This window comes from Staurois parvus, unplaced genomic scaffold (assembly GCF_062004578.1).
Source record: "Staurois parvus isolate SC_StPar_1 unplaced genomic scaffold, SC_StPar_1.0 ptg000430l, whole genome shotgun sequence".
Classification (NCBI taxonomy): Eukaryota; Metazoa; Chordata; class Amphibia; order Anura; family Ranidae; genus Staurois; species Staurois parvus.
In genome coordinates, this window is record NW_028318226.1 from 772,991 (window position 1) to 795,899 (window position 22,909).

Consider the following 22,909-nt stretch of genomic DNA (forward strand, 5'->3'; position numbering starts at 1 on the left):
ACGCTAGGTGTGTTTAGCACTTGAGTGTTCATTCATTCCAATGGCCAGAATTAATATTTTGGCCAATGGAGTGCATGGATTGCCAGATGCCTGATGCATCTAAACGCATTTTTATATCACAGCTTTGGGGGCATTTTTAATGCTGGTTTTTCCTCCCCTGGAGCTAAGGCATCCAGGGGAGGGAAAAAATGTCCTGTGTGTATCAGGCCTTATAATTTTGGCTAGTTTTGCCTTTAAGTTCTTTGACAAAGAACCTCAAAGCAAAGAACCAAAGCAAGACACAGTGTCCTTGTGTGCGAATTGCCATGGTGAGAAAAGATCAAACACATCAATATGTGATAGAAAGTATATAATTAGGTATGAACAAGACATACACTGCACAGGCAAGTTCTGAGGAGGAGCAGCAAATATGTATGCAGCAGATTATACAGACAAGTCAGTTTCAGTCTACAAAACCTTGAATGTTTTTCTGTTGTGCAGATAATCCCAAAGTATTGTGACAGTGTGAGGCTCTATCACTGTGGAAGTGAGTTTGAGAAGGACACAGGACTCTCAGCCAGTTTGAGAGGCAACAGCAAATGTTTTGTGAGCAGAGAAAGCTATGTGTTAAGCTTTCCCTGGATTTGGTAAGTCTGGATCAGGGCTGTAAGCTTGAAGGCTCCAAAGAGTATTGGGTGGGATGGAGTCTTCAGTCTTGTGTCCAGGTTTTTCAGAAGTTCTGCAGGGGGTTTTTGTGTCCAGGTGCACACACTCATTATAAGGCAGATCTGAGCATAGCTCAAAGAAGGTGGTGGTGAAGATGGAATAGCAGTTGGTATTTATACAAGTCTGAAGACAGAGCCCTGTCAGGAGAGCTGGAAGTGGCTGGTAGAGACTACAACCCTTGTGAGGGGGATTCTGGGCCCAAGGTTCTGGGAAAGTCTGGCCAGCTATGAAAGTCTGGGAGAACAAGAGAGGATCTGGGAGGCTGAGGAAGTTGCAGAGGCCAGTGAGTCCAAGGGGCTGGAGGGAATCTGTGAGTCTCTGAAGGAAGCAAGCTAAGGTACAAGGAAAACTGTCAAGAGGCCATGTGGGGCCTGAACAACAAGGATCTGTCACCTAGGCTGAGAGAGCCTGAATAGCCAGTGATGAGGGAGACCAAGCTAAGCAGAGATACTGCTAACCAGAGAGCCAGATGGCTTGACGTTTTCATTGTGTATTATTTTGAGTGAAGTTGAAACCCCCTGCATGGGAAACCTTGTGTTTGAAAGGACTTTTCAGTTACTATTTAATAATAGTGGGTTTCCAGGCCCTTAATTTTAGTTCCTGTCTGGCTTGAACTCAGTAAAAATGCATCTACCACTGAGCTAAGCATCCCCCATATCACAGTATCCATACTGTGGATATGGAACATCTTCACAGTTCCATAGCAAGGCAGTTAAGTGGACCAACTTAAGGTCCCATTCACATTACAGAATTTGGCATGGATTCCAAATTGCAGCAAAATGCGTAAAGTACACGTGGGTGCCGTTATTCTTAATGGTACCCCAGATATGATGCGATTCTACCACAATTGTCAAGTGACAAAAGTTAATGAAAATCATGGCGAATTGCACTTTAAAAATTGTGCTATACTTGTGGCCCAAAAAGGAGCAGGAGCTTCTTTTGGGCAACAAACGCACATAGGGCAGCCTATTGAAGTGAACGGACTGCCCTATCTGTGACACCTGGAATCACGTGAAAATAGCAAGCAGAAATGCTTGTTCCTGGTATGCGGTTTGTGAATGGGGCCTAAATTCAGCAGTATGCATGGGGACTGCATACTTAAACAGGTCCCCTCAGGCTTGCACAGCACATTTCCCAGATAGTGTGGTGCACTGGTGACACAAGGATGTGTTGATCCAGGTGCAGGCTAGCAGAATGGTCCTTCTCCAAACCAAGGAGTATCCAGGGGGTACAGGGTCAACCCTAAGCTGAACCTCTTCCACAGGAACTTTTCCCTGAGCCTAGATTTCCCTCACCATTGGGCTCCTATCCCTATCTCAACTCCTAACACTTCAGGCATCCTAAGAAAAACCCAGCATGGGTTGTATATATCCAAGATTACCACTGGAAGCCTGATGAAGAGGACAAGTCAGTCCTCTGCAGGGTTTCCCTACCACCAGAAGTAAGCAGTGAAAACGTGATCAATGTGGTTACTTCTGGCAGCTAACCAGCTGAATAAATGATATGCAGATCTGTGCCTCACTTCTCATGCTGACACCAGACCAAGCGGCAAAAGCACTCAGGAGAAAAACAGCAGCTGCCAGAGTCACCCTCCTACGATGTTATTTTCTCACTGAAAGTTTGAACGTGGAACAGAGAATCTTGTTGCTAAAGGCAGTGTAGACAGTTTCAGACATGACACCCACAGAGAAAGGCCTATATTGTTTCCTTTCTAACGTAGTCATGATTTCCCCCATAACTGACCAGTTATGATCTTTTGGTCTGAATGATTATGTCAGCCAAACACTACGTACTTGCTTTTCATTAGTTTGTTATGTGTGCCTGTTTGTTACAAAATACAAGATGGTGGGGAGCTGGACCCTAACTTTGGTATGACATCCAGAATGGTAAGATCTGCCAAGTCCTCCACTGGCTTCCCATTGCCCAACGAATAAAATTCAAAACATTAGCAATAACCTATAAAGCCATTTATAACTCTGCCCCAAATTACATCACCAATCTTGTCTCCAAATATCACCCAAACTGTACTCTTCACTCCTCACACGACCTCCTACACTCTAGCTCCCTTGTCTCCTCCTCCCATGCTAGTCTCCGGGACTTCTCCAGAGCCTTCCCCATCCTCTGGAACTCTCTACCCCAATTTATCCGACTATCGCCAACTCTACTCACTTTTAGGCGATCTCTGAAAACCTCTCTCTTCAGGGAAGCCTATCCTGCCTTCAACTAATAAGAGAATCTTCTCTTCCTCCTACCAGTGCATCCCCCACAGTTATTGCCTTTTGGACCACTAGCCCCTCCCTCTTAGACTGTAAGCTCCAAGGAGCAGGGCCCTCCTTTCCCTCTTGTATTGAACTGTATTGTTGCTGTGTTGTCTCCCGTTATATTGTAAAGCGCTGAGCAAACTGTTGGCGCTATATAAATCCTGTATAATAACATACAATATAAAGCAATTTAATAAAATAGTAAAATACTAATTTAGGGAGCTAATGTGTATTAGTGATTAGTGGAAATATCTCCTGATGCCACCATTGAGTTGGGGGTCATTCACACTAAATTTGTGTTGTTATGATCCCCCACCCACCGGATTGTTAGCAGGCTGTCAGCTGTGCTGTGCTGACATGGCTTTTTACAGTACTCCCTGAAGTTGCCATGATGGCTCCTCTGAAATCCCCCATAATGTCAGCTATAACTGTACTGGACGTATGCTGGCTTGGGACAGGCAGAGTAATTCAGTTGCTCAATACTTTAAAAAGAAGAAAAAAAAAATAGAATTTAGCAGGCTTTGTCAGCTAGGGTTTCTACAGACATTGCTAGGGGTTCCTTTAGCAATGAGCAACATCTGCCTCTCAGATAAGTAGCCTTATGACAACAATGATATTTTAGCTATCTGTAAGTTGCAGGGGGGGAATTCTTTCCCATGACCACAAATGTAACATGCATCCTACCCAGTTACCATCACATTAATGTACTATGAGCTGTATACAATATATTGTAATTCTCAGGGGTTCCCTGAGCCCTGAAAGTTATTTCACATGAGTTCCTTGTATTAAATCAGTTGAGAGAGGCTGAAATAGGAGGTTTTTTTTTAAATTATTGCGTGAAAGTTTTTACTGGGCTCCTCTGCCCCTAGACCCCATAGCAAACAGGTAGGGCTGTTGTAATGGTAGTTACATTACTGGTACTCAAATATTTAGAAAATATAATAGTCATGAAAAATAGTGCAGAGCAACTGTAGAATGCCACTGACAGCTTCAGATCAAGAAGCTCATTCCTAGTTCGAGTTTAGCTCTCCTCAACTTCCAGCAACTTAGCTCTAGCTGAAGACATTTGAGGTAGCTTTAAATCCGATGTCTCCTCTTTGGTCCCTCTTGATCCTCTTTATTCAGTGAATATTAGTACAACACTGGCCCCAGTGCTGTGAAATAACTTTCAGCATTTAATGGCCAAATGCTAAGATGACACCAGAAGAACATAACTGACAGGAAAAAGTGTTTCCATTCGGGAGCATGGATTATTACAGACACTGGTAACAAGACATCTTTTAGATGATATAACTATACAGACATAGTTTATACCTCCTGTGCAGGACTCCAGAGATGGGTCCTGGATGGGTGATGTTTCCCCACTGTTGAGGTTGTGGTCCCATTAAGGGATAATTCAGAAGATATTTTAGTACACCGGTTTCCTCACCTATGCAGGCTGAAGGATTCCGGAGTTGCCTGGTTGCAGAGTAGAGGACTGATTTCAGTACTCTCTGGATTGGTAAGTCCTCCTTTGGGACCTGGAATTTGGAGGCTCGGAGACAATATTAGTGAGGAACAGCCTCTAAAACATATGTATCCTTTTACATACAGTATGTAACTATGTAAACCCTGGTTACAGGGACTTTGGTCCAGAAAGGGTTAACCCACCTGCAAGGAAGGCTTGAAAAGCAGCAGGAAAGATTCAGCACATGTCTATTAGGTAATGTGGAGTGGTTCACAGCTGGGGACAGAGACTTTTGTTTTGCTGAGCTCCTGCAACTTTCTCCTGCACCACGAAGTAGATGGGAACCCTAAACTCAAGTGTGGGACTAGTACAGGTGAAACTCAAAAAAATTAGAATATCGTGCAAAAGTTAATTTATTTCAGTAATGCAACTTAAAAAGGTGAAACTAATATATGAGACTCATTACATGCAAAGCAAGACAGTTCAAGCCGTGATTTGTCATATTGTGATGATTATGGCTTACAGCTCATAAAAACCCCAAATCCACAATCTCAGAAAATTAGAATATTGTGAAAAGGTGCAATATTCTAGGCTCAAAGTGTCCCACTCTAATCAGCTAATTAAGCCATAACACCTGCAAAGTGTTCCTGAGCCTTTAAATGGTCTCTCAGTCTGGTTCAGTAGGAATCACAATCATGGGAAAGACTGCTGACCTGACAGTTGTGCAGAAAACTATCATAGACACCCTCCATAAGGAGGGAAAGCCTCAAACGGTAATTGCAAAAGAAGTTGGATGTTCCCAAAGTGCTGTATCAAAGCACATTAATAGAAAGTTATGTGGAAGGGAAAAGTGTGGAAGAAAAAGATGCACAAGCAGCAGGGATGATCGCAGCCTGGACAAAGGAAAAAGCCATTCAAAAGTGTTGGGGACATTCACAAGGAGTGGGCTGAGGCTGGAGTCAGTGCATCAAGAGCCACCACACACAGACGGATCCTGGACATGGGCTTCAAATGTCGTATTCCTCGTCAAGCTGCTCCTGAACAACAAACAACGTCAGAAGCATCTTACCTGGGCTAAAGAAAAACAGACCTGGTCTGTTGCTCAGTGGTCCAAAGTCCTCTTTTCTGATGAGAGCAACTTTTGCATCTAATTTGCAAACCAAGGACCCAGAGTATGGAGGAAGAATGGAGAGGCACACACTGCAAGATGCTTGAAGTCCAGTGTGAAGTTTCCACAGTCTGTGTTAATTTGGGGAGCCATGTCATCTGCTGGTGTTGGTCCACTGTGCTTCATTAAGTCCAGGGTCAACGCAGCAGTCTACCAGGAGATTTTGGAGCACTTCATGCTTCCTTCCGCAGACGAGCTTTATGGGGATGCTGACTTCATTTTCCAGCAGGACTTGGCACCTGCCCACACTGCCAAAAGCACCAAAACCTGTTTCAATGACTGTGGAATTACTGTGCTTGATTGGCCAGCAGACTTGCCTGACCTGAACCCCATAGAGAATCTATGGGGCATTGCCAAGAGAAAGATGAGAGACATGAGACCAAACAATGCGGAAGAGCTGAAGGCCGCTATTGAAGCATCCTAGTCTTCCATAATACCTCAGCAGTGCCACAGGATAATAGCTTCCATGCCACGCCGCATTGAGGCAGTAATTGCTGCAAAAGGGGCCCAAACCAAGTACTGAGTACATATGCATGCTTATACTTTTCAGAGGTCCGATACTGTTCTATGTACAATCCTTGTTTTATTGATTGCATGTAATATTAAAATTTTCTGAGATTGTGGATTTGGGGTTTTCATGAGCTGTAAGCCATAGTCATCAGAATTATGAAAAATCACGGCTTGAACTATCTTGCTTTGCATGTAATGAGTCTATCTCATATATTAGTTTCACCTTTTAAGTTGCATTACTGAAATAAATTACCTTTTGCACGATATTCTAATTTTTCGAGTTTCACCTGTATATTGTCAGTAAGCTGTTATGTTGTCATGATTATACAAGGATTATGGACTGTTTGCTTTATTTTTGCTGAAGAAATGTTTTTTTTTTTTTGTTTGATTCTTTTGAGTGTCCGATAAAAACTATTACTTTTACAAGCGGCTGACTGGTGACCTTGGGCTCTCCATGTTACACTCCACATGATGTTACCATGCAGAAGCTGGTAACATGACCAAATAAACAATGTCTATGACTTGCCACAGAGCACTATGCACTGTACTGTAGATTCTTCACTACATTTCCTTTAGGTGTCCAGTTTTGTCCTAGTGAAACTTTATTTCGGTCAGCCTACTTTTCTGGTTACTGGTTCTCATGGGTTATTTGTAAACACATAAGACCCCTCCATATAAAGTGATAACTGCATGACAGTAAAAGTAATCTGCTTCTTATGGACAGTGTAAGCTATGGACATTATACACTCACTGGCCACTTTATTAGGTTGCAATGAGTGGTTATTTGAGTTACTGTTACCTTTCTATCAACTTGAACCAGTCTGCTCATTCACCTTTGACATCAACAAGGCATTTTTGTCCACACAACTGACACTCACTGGATATTTTCTCTTTTTCATACCATTCTCTGTAAACCATAGACATGGTTGTGCGTGAAAATTCCAGTAGATCAGCAGTTTTTTAAATACTCAGACCAGCCTGATGGGCACCAACAACCATGCTATGTTCAAAGTCACTTAAATCCCCTTTCTTTCCCATTCTGATGCTCAGTTTGAACTTCAGAAAGTCATCTTCACCACGTTAACATGCCTAAATTCATTGAGTTACTACCATGTGAATGGTTGATTTTTCAATTGTTGTTCAATTGCTTTGTAACACAAATTGATAAAGTGGCGGTGAGGGTACATATAGGGGAGTCCAACGATTAAATTTAGCCTTGTCCAAATAACACCAGAGTCAAGTAACATTGTACATTTATAGTAAAATTATATAAAGAGCTAAAGCAATAATTCTGGAATATTTTCAAATAAAGTGTGTATCTTGATAATACGTAGAGACCAATGAAGGCATTTAAGGATTTTTTTTTTTTGTCCGTATTGGCAAGATGGAGTATCTGTGTAATGTTTCTGTGTCAGTATGGTGTGTGAAAAGATGTGCCGTCGAGTCCATGCTGAGCTTCTCTTGTCCTCGGACAGCCTACATAAAACTTTCTTTGTTAGATTCCTGTACTACTGACCTAGTGCTGCGTCAGCGACTGTGCTGCGGTGTGTATGTGTATTTATACCCAACTTCAAAAACACCAGTCTTCTCTGACACACACTCACATACACACACATATGGACAGAAACTCTCGAGGGCATTTGAAGTTACTGCTGACAAAAAAATTTGTGTGCAATAAGAAGTCTTTGTGTAGGGTTGCTCCATTACAACGGTATAAAACAGAACAGAGGCAGGCTTGTGCCTTGGATTACTTCCAACTTAGACTTATTTTTAGAAAATATAAGTTGTGGCGGAACTGTATACAAATATTTAAAGTTACTGAACCAAAGTGCGGGGCCTAAGATGAATATAATATACTGCATACCTCCCAACATCAGGAGCTGAGAAAGAGGGACAGCCTGGAAAGCGGAGACATGCAACTAGAGGAACGCACCACTGAAAAAAATGGGATGGCTAAATTGCACTGGGTATTGAAATCGGCCTAAAGAAACATGATTAAATATAGTTTAAGAAAGAAACATAGAAACCAATCAGCTTCCAGGTGTTATTACCAAAGCTTAATTGAACAAACTGAAGTTAGAAGCTGATTGGCCACCATGCAGAGATGCACCAGACTTTGCACTCTTCAGTTTAAATAAATCAACTCCGATGTATAGAGTGCAGTGGTCAGCAGTATGTGTCATGGTACTCCTTATATTGTTAATCAGCAGAAAAAATGGTCAGTGTCAGTGGTGAGCAGGAGAAAATAAAATGCCCAATGTCAATGGCCAGGTAGAAGAAAAATGTCTGGCATCAGGGAGAGGAAAAATAAATGCCCAATGTAAGTGGTCAGTTGGTGAAAAAATAGCTCGTATTGTTGATTAATTAGGAGAAAAAAATGGCTGAAAGTGGTGGTCAGTGGGAAGAAGAAAATGCTCTGTTAGTGGTCGATGGGAAAAAAATGTTGGGGGAAAGGGGGGGATTGCAGGGAGAGGGGGGGAAACCATGTACTCTGTGGGGGAGGGTGCTAATACTCTTGAGTGAGAGAGGGTTCTGGTAGTTTATGAATGGTGAGGGGGCAATGCTACTTTCTAAGGGGAGGGGGACCCCTTCACTTTTTTGGAGGGAGGGGGGCAGTCTACGGGAAGAGAGGGAGATACTGGCACTCTACTTGGAAGAGAGGGTACTCTGCGGGAAGAGAGAGGGACACTGGCACTCTATGGGAAAAGAGCGGGGCACTGGTACTCTATGGGAGGAGAGAAGGACACTGGTACTCTGCGGGAGGGGAGGGGGACACTGACACTCTGCGGGAGGAGAGGGGGATCACTGGTACTTGAAGTTAAAGTGTAAGATATTTTGGTGTTCAGTACATTACTTACAGCGCTCTGCCAAAGACAGGATATACAGTAGCTGGGATCTGTGGGATTCCCGATTTTGGTAAATCTGGGACTATTGGGAGATATATACAAACACACACTGTATATGGACTAAATGCAGTTGCTGGTACCTGGTGCAAGCAAAGATTATGACTTAGAATATATGTAGAGACAGAGAGCTGAGGAGCGTACAGTCAACAAAGAGTGACTTAAATTGTTATTTTTACTGAAGATCTTAAATGGGAAAATAACATTGCAGGCTTCTCTGACAAAACACTTCACAGAAGGAAAAAAGCAATTAACAATACTGTATATAGATATAGACATGGATTTATTTTAAAGCAGACTTCCTGGCAGATACTGTATAAAAGACAGCCAAATGCAGCCCTGCATCAATACATTAATGTAAGTAGTGTAAGTACCAGAATTTGAGTTGGTATTAGTTGATCGTAATTAGCTTGACAGCAGAGCTCAGACTGAAAAATGGAGAAACAGCACAGCAGAGCTCAGACTGGAAGATGGAGAAGCAGCGCAAGAGGCCAATTTGTTTTACTGGAGTGCTCATGTGACAAAGAGGGACTGACAGGAGGAGAGGGCAGTTGCTAGACAAAGGAAATGAGGTTAGTGTTTATAGTAGAGACAGATACAGGAAGAATGTACTTACAAATGTTTGGATGGATGTATCCAGTTTTTGTCTCAGTAAAGAGTTGTCATGTACTGTGATTGAGCCCGGGTTCACATATATGCGGTGCGGTACATTGCATGTGATTCACACAGGAACCGCACCACATTCCTGTGCAAATCACATGCGAATTCTGTGCGGTGCAATGTGAGCCATACATTTTGTATGGCTTTAATCGCACCGCACCCAAAAGGTGCAGGACCCTTTGTTTTGGTCCATACTAGAATAGAATCGCATGGGTATTCACACCCATGCAATCCGATTTTGCACATTGCACCGCGTTTTGCAGACCGATTTCGGGGTGTTGTTAACTTAACATACACAACCGCAAGGGTTCGCGAGAATGGGGTGAGATTCTGATGCGGTGTGGAATTTGCACAGAAAAGGCTGCAAATTCCGCACCGCATCAGTGTGAACCCAGGCTAAGGATTACTCTTATATTGCCAATTTTGTGTTCATGCCACCATTCATTATAACGTTCTACTTTTTGGGCAGACGTTGCAAACTGTGGTGAGCAATTTCTTCATGATATTTATTTTGGCTATGCTTGTGCCTGACTTGCAGGCTCTCTTTGCAAGGCAATAGCACTACGAAATGACTGCACATTGCTTCTCAAAACATCCATGATGGTTCTGCACCTTTCTCACAGGAAACACATCCTGTTCTTCTGAGTCTGCCACTGGACTGGTTTCATGGACCATGTGTCCTACAACTGCTTGAGGAGTAGGAGTTTGCTCAGCCTCCTATGATGGTTCTGGAAAAGTGAAATGGAGGATTTTTAAAGGTTTTTAATGCATCACTACAAAAAACACACATTTTATTGATACCAATTTTTACAAAAAATAAAAGCACAACCATGGCTTAAATTTAAGTGGAGGCCTCCATTTCGACTGCCCAGGGAATCCAGCACAGCTATCATCACGTTACATTAGCAAATGGTTGAAGGTTCTAAGATCTTAGAGGACCAAAGATAACACCGTAGTAAGGCGTTTGGGACATGGGTACCTCTGGCATTCATGCTTTTTGCACTTAAGATATTGAACTAGTAAATAATGTGATGCCAATGGCTAAGAGTTAATGTTCTGGCTGATCTCCTGGGCGGTCCTGTTTCAGTGGGTGGACCCTCTTAGATTTGTGTGCCCCTGCACTCAACCCCGACAGTTCTTTACAGGGACGATACCCTGATTTAGCTTATACCATAATATTTTCAAGTAACATGTTGAGCGATCCCCGTATCTTCACCATACATTAGCGATATGAAGGGTAAAGTTATGAGTAACATAACAAGACCACGTTATTGTAATAGCTAATGAGTAGTGGAGGGAGATGGTACACATACAGGGGTTTAATATACTAAGATGTATTGTTGATGGACAATTTTTGTAAGCCAATTAGGTGATTTTTTTTTTTTTTTTACATTCATATCAATAAAATTTGTATATTTTTATTAATTATATGTTGTGCTGTGGGTACCTTAAAATTCTGCTAGATACATACTTTGCTTGCAACTGAAATAGGCCACTTGACCAGGGGACTAAAGATGACTTGCCCCTCTTTCCCTTTAACCATTACCTCCTCCCCTTCACATTAATTAACCACTCCGACAACAAGCTGGAGTTAATGGCTAAAACAGCCTTTTATTACAACAACAATAAATAACACTTTTAAATAATATAAACACAGTATAACTGGAGCTTCCAGGTCCAAGTAGGCATCAAAAAACAAAACTACCTTTGTCCTACTTAAAATAGGCCTCCAGTCGCAACACCACCAACTCGGAGACAACTACCGCAGATACCACCATCAGAAAAAACTGGGAGCCGTACCTCAGGCGGGTCCCTACAAAGTACTTTTTTGTGCCCACAGTAACCTATGAGGACTTTGCACCCCGCCGGCTCCCATCAGCAATAACCAACATGGCCACAACCCAAAAACGGGCAAGACACAACGGGCGGGAGGGAGGGAAGTTTTCCTTCGCTAATCTTCCGACAGAAAACCCCTTCCCACAGCCTGTCCAAATCACCCCCGTGGCTCTACCCACTCCTATCTTAACCACTTAGCACTCCCCTATTTCTTGCCAACTTAGATGACTCTCCTCTTTCCACCCCTTTAACCCCTGTTATGCCAGCCCTCTGCTCATGTCTTCTCCTTTCCACTTACTCCAGTCCTCCCTTTCAGACGGGGCAGACCCATCAATGGATCCATCTACTCAGCGGACACAGACACTGCACAGACACTGGGGGGCGGTCAGATGGAAACAGACCGTCTGTCCAGTTCCACCTGACTGTCATCCAATCCAATCTGCCAGACACATCGGGAACGGATCCCCATCCATTAGTGTACAGGATCGGATGCCGGCGGATGTCAGCGGACCCGCCGCTTCTTAGAGAGCTATTATTATACAGGATTTATATAGCGCCAACAGTTTGCGCTGCTCTTTACAATATAAAGGAAGACAGTACAATTAGAATACATTTCAGTACAGAAGGAATAGGAGGGCCCTGCTCATGGAGCTTACAATCTAAGGGAAGGGGGAGGTGGTACAAAAGGTGATAGCTGTGGGGGATGATCTGATGGAGGTGACTCAAGTACAATTCTTAGGTGGAGGTGGAGTAAGCTTCCCTGAATAAGTGAGTTTTTAAAGATCGCCTAAAGGTAGACTGGGTGGGGGCTGACTGGACATACTGGGGTAGGGAGTTCCAGAGGATGGGAGAGGCTCTGGAGAAGTCCTGGAGGCAAGCGTGGGAGGAGGCAACGAGGGAGCTAGAAAGCAAGATGTCTTGGCAGGAGCGGAGCTGGTGATTTGGACGATATATGCGGATGAGGTTGGTGATGAAGCAAGGGGCAGTGTTGAGTGTTGTGGATGGCTTTGTATGTTGTGGTTAGTATTTTGAATTTTATACATTGGGTTAGTGGAAGTCTGTGAAGGGACTGGTAGAGAGGGGCAGAAGTCACTGATCGGTTGGTAAGGTGTATGAGTCTAGCAGCATCATAATAGACTGAAGGGGGAATAACCTGTGTAATGGTAGGCCAGTGAAGAGGGAGTTGCAGTAATCAAGGCGGGGTATAACCAAGGCATGGATAAGTTGTTTTGTAGTGTCACTGGTCAGAAAGAGGCGGAATTTGGAAATGTTGAGGCAGCAGAATTTAGCCAGTGATTGGATGTGGGGCCCAAAAGAGAGTTTCGAGAGTCTAGGATTACACCTAGCACCCTGGTATGAGGGGAAGGACCAGTGGTTGTGCTGTTGATCTTAATGGTAAAGCTGTGAGTGGGGGATCGGGTAGGAGGAAATATTACAAGCTCGGTTTTGGAAAGATTAAGTTTAAGGTAGTGGTATGACATCCATACTGATATGTCGCTTAGTAGATTTGTGATACGTGAGTTGATTGAGGGGGTGAGCTGGGGAGTGCAGAGACAGATCTGGGTGTCACCAGCATAGAGGTGGTATTGGAAGCCATGGGAGGTTATCAATTGGCCCAGGGAGGAGGTGTAGAGAGGTGTAGAGAAAATCCGACAGGCAGACCCGATCGGACCATCAGTGTTAACCCTTTGAGGACGAAGGGACGTATTTGTCCCATGTTTGTAATTGCGTGTATCATCTGATTAAGAACTTAAAACTCTTTTTTTTTTTTGGTTTGAGTCAAAATATTAGTTCTTATCAACAAACAACAAATGGATCTAGCTTTTTGCCAATTATTTCATGAAATGGCTTAGTTACAGCAACTGAAGTGTACGAACTTTAAAAAAAAAAAAATTGATTCTTTTGGCGTTCCAAAACCTTAGGGGCCAGTTTGTATGCCCTTACTTGTAGGCCCTTACTGAGCCCATTTTTTTTTAAATCTGTTCTTAGAAATATATACAGTTTATATGAAGAAACACAGCAGTCATGGTGAAAGGGGGGAAGGGGGTTGCATACCATCATCCTCACACCCCCCCCCCACCCACGTTTGTCCAATCTTGATCTTCTCTCATAGTCTACAAACAGCCTGCGCCATTGGCTATAGGACCCGCCCACTGCCTGCTGTGAGTCACAAGAAGACAGGGGACCAGATAGGGAACTAGTCTCAGCTTTCCAATCAGTCTTTGAACACTGTCAGAATCACATACCAACTTGTAATATGCTGCCTGCTGCATGGTGTACAGAGACAGGCCCTCTACCTCTCTCTTTACACCAACACAGAGTTGGTTTTAATTATCTCCAGTTTTGCTATCAATGAACTGGAGGTATTTTTTCATTTTGGTGCAATAATAGTGCCGCTTTGTAAATATGACTAATAAGAAAAACCTTAATCTACCACAACCATCAGCAGAGATTTTGGAATCGGAAATAGACCCTTTTAAAGGGCCATACCATCAGGCAGATATTCATTACCAGGACTTTATTGAACTCCCCTTTGTCTATATTGTTAATTGTATGGCTTGTTTATATCCTGATGTTAAATTTAGTACATCCTTCCTGCAGCATATATGCAGGCGTGCTGTATTCTCATACATTGTTGGACTATGTAAATAAATCTTTAAAAAGATTCTGTAGTGTTCATAGGATGTGGGGCAAATGTAAATACTTCTTCTATTTAGTAGCAGAACCAGATAATCAGAAACACAAACATACAAGCGAGAGATAAAAACAAGCTGCTGTAGCACCAAAAGGCAACCAAATAACCTCCAAAACCATATGATAATAAGAATAGGTGCAGAGCTAAATATCCATCAATAATCACATAAACTTGTAAAATTCCTAATATCATTCAGGGTGAATTGCGCAAATAATAAGGTGCAAATGAAGTGCTGATATAATAAAGTGCTGATAACGAGAAATGATCAAATCTAATAATAAACAAGTAATAAATCAATGTCCATAAATGGTGACAATACAGTGCTAATATGGTAAAGTGCTGATAGCAAGAAACTATCAAATCTAGTAACACACAAGTAACAAATCAATGTCCATAAATAGTAACAAATGTGTGGAGATCCTGGTAAATGTGATCTCAAATTGGTGCTCCTCGTGCCAAATCGAATTATTCGGTGATATGCCAGGAATGTGGTAAAATTACGCACTCACCAGATGCGTAATTGTAATACGCATGTATAGGTATACAATATGGTCAGCCGGAGATCCTTTCAAAGATGAACACAGCCTGGTCAGGAATCCCCTTCCTCTGAGTCACATGCAGTACCGCAGCCATCCTCTGCGATGGGCTTTGTGGGTTTATTAGCTCATATGAAGCCAAAGAAAAGGATGCCCATAGTGTAGTAATTCCAATCAGTGATTGGCTTCATAGGACCCCAAACCATACTATGAGCCACCGGCACACCAAGTCCTTCTCTTGCCTCCCTCAGAGTTGTGTCGATGATGTCCTTATCAGATGCATCAAACTTCCCTCCTGGGGATATTGATAGTTTCCCAGGAGGGAAGTTTGGTGCATCTGATAATGACCTATATCTGATAATACCTATACATGCGTATTATAATTATGCATCTGGTGAGTGGGTAATTTTACCACATTCGCTGCACCTATTATTATTATAATAATAATAATTATTATCAGAACCAGATAATGTTTTCCTCTAGGTAAAGGAATCATTTGTGTTTTCACTGTAGGTCCAGGAGCAGCATAAAAATGATCACCAGTACATCCAGATCTTCTCATAAAAAGTATTTAGAGAGATTGTAAGGCATACTTTTTTTCCCCTTAAAATAAAAAAAGATGTTATACTTACCTGCTCTGTGTAATGGTATTGCACAGAGTGGCCCTGAACCTCCTCTTCTGGGGTCCCCCACCGGCGAGTCACCTCCTCCTATTCTCCAAGTGCCCCATAGCAAGCCGTTTACTGTGGGGGCACTCGTGCAGGCGGCCTCCAGAGCCAAGTTGTGTGTGTCCATAGACAGATACAGCACGGCTCAGCCCTGCCCCCTCCCTCACAGGATTTGATTGACAGCAGCAGGATCCAATGACTCCCTCTGTCGTCAAAGAAGAAGGGAGGAGATCTGCTGCAGACAGGACAGTGCTAATCAATAGAAGACTCGGGTACGTGTTAAAGGAGGGGCTCAGGGGTGCTGCTATTGAAAGGTTTTTTTACTTTAATACAGAGAATGTCTTCAGGTGGAAAACCTTTTGCTTTTAGAACCATTTTAGTCAGAACTTGGGCTTTATTTCAGCGGGAACGCAGGGGAACGCAGTTCTAGTGCCTCCAGAGTGTAAGTAATGGCAAGAGGTGGTGGGGTGTGCTGGAAGGTCTATTGATGCTGAGGGATCTATTGTCACTGGAAGGGATCCTTTATTTTTGCATGGGGTATATTGTTACTGGTGGGGTGATATATTGTTGCTGGGGGGGGGGGGTCTTATGTTGCTTGAGGCCAAATGTGGCTGAGAGGGATCTACTTATGAGAGGGTCTATTCATTTGTTGTTGCTGCTGTGAGTCTAATGTTGCTGTGGTATTTTGTTGTGGGGTCCATTTGTGGGGGGGGGATAAAAGGGGTGGTACTGAGAAGTGAGCAGGAGATGAAACCAAGGGACAGTGCTCAGAGGTGCATAGGGGACGGAAACAAGGGGCAAAAAAAGCCCTGGTTAGAACAGGTGGGACAAATCATACTTAAAGCTGAAATTTAATCTGCTCACATCTCGCCTTCCCTTGCTCCTTCTTTTTCACCTCATTAACATGCTGATGAGATTGTTTGAAAAAAAACTGTTATTACATATTTATTTTAGATGTCATCATTAAGTCTCTGTGCTTCTCTAAGCAATGTAGGCAGCTAACGGCGATGGGAGGGGCCGGCTGTGTGCCATAAAACTTCACTTCACAATGCCCTCTGTCTGCACTCCTCTTACAAGCCTTTAGCCCTGGTGCAAGAAGTGTACTGGCTGATGGGAGATGTTATGGAAATATCAAAATGCCCTGATAAGTGGATGTCAGCTGGAGCAGTTGACGTTGCTAGGCAGGCTGCATTTGCATGCAGACTACCTTAAGCAGTCATTAAAGAGTCCCTAAAAATGAGAAACAGTGGCTTTGAAATGACAGAGCTCAATTCTTTAAGGACCCGTGGATGTATGCATGGGCGGACTGACAACTCATAGGGCCCCCGGGCAATAGGGGATCATGGGGCCCCTGTGTCCTTGCCCAAACTCAAAAAAGTCTATGAAAAAGGTACCAGGGGCATCTCCTGGGCCCCCCTACTGACCCCGGGCCCTGGGGCAGTGCCCGAGTTTCCAAATGGTCAGTCCGCCCTGGGTGTATGCCATTCGGTCCAGGTGCTTTATTCACCTTTATTCTGTCCAAATATTTTTGGATCATATCAATTGTGAGCCAATGTGACAGTTACATAGTTAATCAAGCTGGGAGAAAAAGAAAAAAGTCCATTCGGTTCAACCATTAAAAAAAAGTTATAATCCTATACCCACAGTTGATCCAGAGGAAAGCAAAAAAACCAGCAAAGCATGATCCAATTTGTGCCTGCAGGGGAAAAAATTCCTTCCTGTTCCCCTAAGAGGCAGTCAGATATTCCCTGGATCAATTTTACCTATAAATGTTAGTATCCAGTTATATTCTGTGTATCTAAGAAAGAATCCAGGCCTTCTTTAAAGCAGTCCACAGAGCTGGCCAGAACCAACTCTTGAGGGAGTCTATTCCACATTTTCACAGCTCTCACTGTGAAGAAACCTTTCCATGTTTGGAGATTAAATTTCTTTTCCTCCAGACGTAAAGAGTGCCCCCTTGTCCTCTGTGATGACCTCAGGGTGAATAGCTCTACACCAAGTTCACTATATGAACCACTGATGTATTTATACATGTTGATCATATCCCCCCTTAATCTCCTCTTCTCAAGAAAGAAAGAATAAATTCAGTTCCTCTAATCTTTCCTCATAGATGAGCTCATACTTGTCTCTTATCAGTTTGTTTGCCCTTCTTTGTACTTTCTTTAGTTCCCCAATGTTTTTTTTGTGACGTGCCCATACATTGAGCCTCTATGATTGGAAGAATGGAAGTCCAATGAATGAAGGGGACAGTCAGGCTGAGGATAAAAGAGCCGGCTCAAGGACAATTTAATATCCAGATAACCTCAATACAGCCGAATGACTCTTAATACATTACTCCCTCACTTAACTAGGGAAAATACAGCCACACCTGAGGTGGGTCCAACCTGTTCATTCTCCAACAGTTTTACCAGTCACTGCCTTAAAAGACCCTTAAGCCCTCTGCCAAATGCTATGACACCACCCAAAATTAAAACGAAGAACACCCCCCCAAAAGAAGAAACAACAACATCAACAAAAGGCGAAAACAATCTGAGGCCAAATAGGTATCATGAGCGGGAGGGAGGGAGAAGCTCGTTCTCTGCAGTACCAGCTCTGGCTGACCCTGAGGAAAATACTTCCCCCCTTTTTTCCCTTCCAGGGCCCCACCCTGCCTCACACCATCTCACCCCTTGTTCCTCCAAATAAATGCGATACTCAAACTTTCAGACAAAGCTGACTAATTTTTTAACCCCGCTTTACTCCAGCCTGTCCTGCAAACCCAGTCATGTTTAGCCTTACGCCTATGCTGTCCATCTAGCTCCAGGCCTTGTTCTGACTCCAGGCAGGAGGTGCCGTAGTTGGGATTCGAACCAATGACCAATGCCAGGCAGAAGTGCTAACCATTTAGTCACTGTGCTGCCCATGATGCTGGACATCCTCCAGCCAGGAAATGAGGTGGGCTCCATTTGACATGTTGCAGCTTCTAACGCACATTGTAAGAAGTGAGCCGTGGTTCACAAAGATTTGATATAGTCATAACCTGGTTACTGTTACTAACAGAGGGAGTTCCTGTGAGGACGTTCTTGATTCTATCCATATTTATGTCTGGGAAGAGAGAATATTGCTCACAGCTCAGGCTACTTGTTGCCTAATACAATAAAGGGTAGTAGTAGAGGCATGGCTGATAAAGGCGGCAGCTTGTTTCTGGGCTACATGGGCCAAACAAAGTGTCCCAATTTAAACAGATGCATACCAGGGGACCTTATATTCGAGGTGTAAACACTAAACCCTGGGATGTACCTAAAGATCACAGCTCTCCAGATCACACCATTTCCCACATATGTTCATGAGTCATGACTTTCTCATGAATATTGAACTTGGCGTGAGTCATTCCCATGGCAATGTATCCCGGTTTTCCAAAATACCAAGAGTTCAAGCAACATTTACCATGCTTACATTTTATCAGATGTTCCTTGTACTTCACACGCCAGTTTCCCAGTTGGATGTGGGGATCTTTAGATGAGGGAGCATCTTTGAATAAACATAGGCAGGAAGACGATAAAGAGGATCTTCACCTTAGAAAGAAAACGTTGAGCCCTGGTGCGACCTGTCATGCACTTTGGCAGTTCCAAATCACATGACAAATTGCACCCTATTGTCGGCAATGGAACAGTTCACATCGGTGTGGCACCGATTTAAAAAAAAAGTTCCTGCACTATTTTTTGCGATTTCAGGTGCGACTTGCATAGACATCTGTGCATGAAGTCGCACCTGAAATCACGCTTACCTGCACCTTTGAAATCATGTGTCTTCAAGTGAAGTCACACAATTTCAAAGTCGGATTCAATGTGAACCAGGGCTAATCCCTGGTTCACACCAGTGTGACTTCAGGTGTGACATGTGATTTACAAATCGCACCTGAAGTCACATTTAATGTATTTCTTGTTCAAACTTTTTTATTGAATTTTCAAGCCAAAGACAAATGTAGGACATTCAAATATATGTACAAAAAAAAAAAACCGGGAGGCACGGGTTGCCGCATCTAATGTATTTCTATGGCAATTAATTAGTGAAGTATAAAGTAGTGCGAATTCAAAAATAATCCCTGTACTACTTTTATTTTTTTCAATTTCATTACGACTTGCTTTGACATCTGTTACATGAATTCGCAAGCCACAGTGAAATCGGAGGTACAAATCGCACTGATCTGTGGCTTTGAAATCACGCTACTTCAAGTGAAGTAACGCGATTTCAAAGTTTTACCTCTATGAGAACCAGGGCTAAAAGTCAGCAGCTACAAATACTGTAGCTGCTGGCTTTTAATAAAAGTTCACTTACCTGTCCAGAGATCTAGCGATGTCCTCACTAGGGCCGGTTCTTCGCCAGTTTTCAGGTCCCCAGCACCAGCATGTGACTCCTTGCGGCTTCACACAGTCTTTTGGGACCTGTGACATGTCTGAGAAGTCTGCGGGCAAAAAGAAAGGGCCAAACTTCCACTCGGATCACCAAGGCCAGTGGATGTTAACCCATGAGCTAAAGGGGCCTCAAATGTGGCCCCTGAAATCTCCAAAGGGCCAGATGTCCAATATATGTAATGCTTGAGAGGTTAGTCAGAACCTGCAGACCTCATGAAGGACACAGGGAGCAGAGAGTGTGGACACATACACGTGTGTGTGTGTGTATATGTGTGTATATATATATATATATATATATATATATATATATCACACGTTGACATATGCGTTTTTTATATATTACAAAATCTATGAAAAAAATATATTTTTTTAAATATATATTAACTTTTTTTAACTTATAAAAAAGTAATTTTTACACATATTTGTAAATGCATTCCAAAAATGTAGATTTGTATTTTAAAGACATACAGTATATTTGAAATATGTTTTTAAATATATTTTTCATCTATACCCCGGACCCTGCATTCACTATATCCGGTCACCCCGGACCCCGCATTCACTATATTCGGTCTCCCCGGACCCTGCATTCACTATATCCGGTCTCCCCGGACCCTGCATTCACTATATCCGGTCTCCCCGGACCCTGCATTCACTATATCCGTTCCCCTGGACCCTGCATTCACTATATCCGGTCTCCACGGACCCTGCATTCACTATATCCGGTCACCCCGGACCCTGCATTCACTATATCCGGTCACCCCGGACCCTGCATTCACTATATCCGGTCACCCCGGACCCTGCATTCACTATATCCGGTCTCCCCGGACCCTGCATTCACTATATCCGGTCTCCCCGGACCCTGCATTCACTATATCCGGTCTCCACGGAACCTGCATTCACTATATCCGGTCTCCCCGGACCCTGCATTCACTATATCCTTTCTCCCGGACCCTGCATCACTATATCCGGTCTCCACGGACCCTGCATTCACTATATCCGTTCCCCTGGACCCTGCATTCACTATATCCGGTCTCCACGGACCCTGCATTCACTATATCCGGTCTCCACGGACCCTGCATTCACTATATTTATTTGGTCTCCACGGACTCTGCATTCACTATATCCGGTCACCCCGGACCCTGCATTCACTATATCCGGTCACCCCGGACCCTGCATTCACTATATCCGGTCACCCCGGACCCTGCATTCACTATATCCGGTCTCCCCGGACCCTGCATTCACTATATCCGGTCTCCCCGGACCCTGCATTCACTATATCCGGTCCCCACGGAACCTGCATTCACTATATCCGGTCTCCCCGGACCCTGCATTCACTATATCCTTTCCCCCGGACCCTGCATCACTATATCCGGTCTCCCCGGACCCTGCATTCACTATATCCGGTCTCCCCGGACCCTGCATTCACTATATCCGTTCCCCTGGACCCTGCATCACTATATCCAGTCTCCACGGACCCTGCATTCACTATATCCGGTCTCCACGGACCCTGCATTCACTATATCCGGTCTCCACGGACCCTGCATTCAGTATATTTGGTCTCCACGGACTCTGCATTCACTATATTCGGTCTCCACGGACCCTGCATTCAGTATATTTGGTCTCCACGGACTCTGCATTCACTATATTCGGTCTCCCCGGACCCTGCATTCACTATATCTGGTCTCTCACACTACACAGAACATGGAAATGCAATTATTTTAGTAAATATAAACCGCTAAATACCTTTTCTAATCAGCAGTTAGAGCAGTCTTGTGACTTCTATTAGTGTCCAGCAGAGCAGTGGTAAAGCTTGTAGGAGGAGTTTTTAATGCTCTAGGAGGATGCAGAACCCCTGACTCCTATTTGAAAAGTGCTGATTGGCCCTGTGCTGATCACATGCACTTTCTCAAGAAAAAAAAACAATCTCTAGCAATAGATACCAAACTGAGCATGTACAGAGTGACTCCAAACAATATGTCTTATCAGGCGATAAGAGGGGGACATTGGAAGAAGGGGAGGATCAGAGAAGTCAGGATCAAACGGCCTTTTTACACTATGCAGAGGATTAACCCCTTAAGTTCCACAGTGAGTATAACAAGCATGCTTTACTGCATATACAGACTGATTTTCTGATGTGGGTTTAGTAACACTTTAAGTGCCTTGAATTTGTCTTTATATTACCTTCCCAATAACTAACGTCATGCTGGAACCTAAGCTGGCTATAAACTGAGCAAATGTTAGCTGATTTCTCATAATCCAGATGAAATTTGCTTTGTGGGTGGCCCTGTTGCCACCATCTTGCTGGACATCCTTCAATTGATTAGCACAATAAGCTAATTAGGCTCTATTATAGTGGAGAGAGCTATCAGTCTAACATGTTTTAGGCATTAAGGGTATGATTGCATTACCTTTTCTGAATTCCATTACAGCCATTATGGTTACAAAAAACCATTAGGGCCCATTTAGCCTATTGTGTTGCAGTAATGAGCTGCAGTGTACATTACATGGGTTGCAGTGCCAATTCATGTTGTCATGTTGAATGGCACCCTAACACGCTAAGGGCTCATTACTGTGGTTGAGTTACATTTTTACATCCCCAACTGCCGTCTCTTAACCACTTGCCCTCCAGAAGATTTTACCCCCTTCATGACCAGGCTATTTTTTGCGATACGGCGCTGCGTTACTTTAATTGACATACTCAAATTAAACTTATATCTTTTTTTTCACACAGAGCTTTCTTTTGGTGGTATTTGACGACCATTTGTTTTTTTTTTATTTTTTATTATATAAACAAAAAATAAAAGACTGATAATTTAAAAAAATGTTTTACTTTCTGCTAAAAACATATCCAATAAAAATTTCTTCATAAATTTAGGCCAAAATGTATTATTCTACATACTTTTGGTAAAATAAAATCCCAATAAGTGCATATTGATTGGTTTGTGTGAAAGTTATAGCATATACAGTGGGGCAAAAAAGTATTTAGTCAGCCACCAATTGTGCAAGTTCTTCCACTTAAAAAGATGAGAGAGGCCTGTAATTGGCATCATAGGTATACCTCAACTATTAGAGACAAAATGAGAAAAAAATCCAGAAAATCACATTGGATGATTTGGAAAGAATTTA

At 43.1% G+C, this 22,909-nt stretch overlaps 2 protein-coding genes across 2 annotated transcripts in view; one reads left to right on the forward strand and one right to left on the reverse strand.

The window, feature by feature from the left end:
- LOC149454419 (uncharacterized) overlaps positions 1-15,466 on the reverse strand; it is a 117,099-nt gene extending 101,633 nt beyond the window's left edge. The window contains exon 1 of the mRNA XM_089687559.1: positions 15,354-15,466. The gene's annotated coding sequence lies outside the window, so the exon portion shown is untranslated. The remainder of the gene's footprint in view (positions 1-15,353) is intronic.
- Positions 1-22,909, forward strand: part of ANTXRL (ANTXR like) — a 244,058-nt gene that overhangs the window by 21,618 nt on the left and 199,531 nt on the right. The gene's annotated exons all lie outside the window — the stretch shown is intronic.